The sequence below is a fragment of the Olea europaea genome, chromosome 7 (assembly GCF_002742605.1).
Source record: "Olea europaea var. sylvestris chromosome 7, O_europaea_v1, whole genome shotgun sequence".
Classification (NCBI taxonomy): domain Eukaryota; kingdom Viridiplantae; phylum Streptophyta; class Magnoliopsida; order Lamiales; family Oleaceae; genus Olea; species Olea europaea.
In genome coordinates this window covers 16,640,526-16,641,289 of record NC_036243.1, presented here as the reverse complement: position 1 = coordinate 16,641,289, position 764 = coordinate 16,640,526, and the positions used below count along the sequence as shown (strand labels likewise).

The 764-nt window shown below is 44.1% G+C and overlaps 1 long non-coding RNA gene across 1 annotated transcript in view; it reads right to left on the bottom strand.

Annotated features, from left to right (window-relative positions):
• The window catches only part of LOC111397698, a 475-nt gene extending 397 nt beyond the window's left edge, over positions 1-78 (bottom strand). Inside the window, exon 1 of the long non-coding RNA XR_002703311.1 lies at positions 15-78. This is a non-coding gene — a long non-coding RNA (uncharacterized LOC111397698). The remainder of the gene's footprint in view (positions 1-14) is intronic.
• Between the last annotated feature and the right edge of the window lie 686 nt (positions 79-764).

Sequence of the window (764 nt, the reverse complement as noted above, 5' to 3'; positions counted from 1 at the left end):
CATAAACGACCTACCAATTGGACGACTCATCCCCACTTTCAACATGTTCTTCATGGTAAGGACTGACCCTAAGTCAGGTGCAACGGGCGGAACATCAACCAAGTTCTGGATTTGAGCTTCTAGAAAGGGAGTAGCTTCTACTTGGCTATTGAAGAGACGAATTTGGGGGTGTCGCCAGTTTGTGTTAAAAGAAAACTGACCCTTTGAAGGCCGGACGAAGAAAAATCGGGACTTCCATCCGCTATTCGAATTCCTAAACGTAGGGAATTGCATAGGTACCCTAGTGGTAAAATAGACCAAGGCATTACATTGAACTAACTCATGCATTTCGAAGATACACCTGAAAAGTTCCATGGAAGGTGAAATTCCCTTTTTGAGACAGACGTACAGAAAATATAACGCTTTTCTCCATGCATTAGGATTAATTTGACTAGGAGTAAGATGGAACTCGTTGAAAATCGATACAAAAAATGGATGAATGGGGAACTGAAAACCCCCGTCCATAACATCCTTGTACATGGCTATCTCACGGGGGTCGGACCCGGGGAGCCTTTCTTTAGGACCAGGGGCTCTATAGACGTAATCATCAACCCGGTCATACTTTCCTAGACATTTTTCTAACTTGAGTGGCGAATTGTAGAGACTATAACTTTTTGGGATATCTAAGGGGACAACCTCACCGGCCGGGTCACGCCCGATTTCCAAATTTTGGCCTGGAGATTTGGAAGAACCAATGTGTCTCTTTGGGAGATTTGGAACAAATG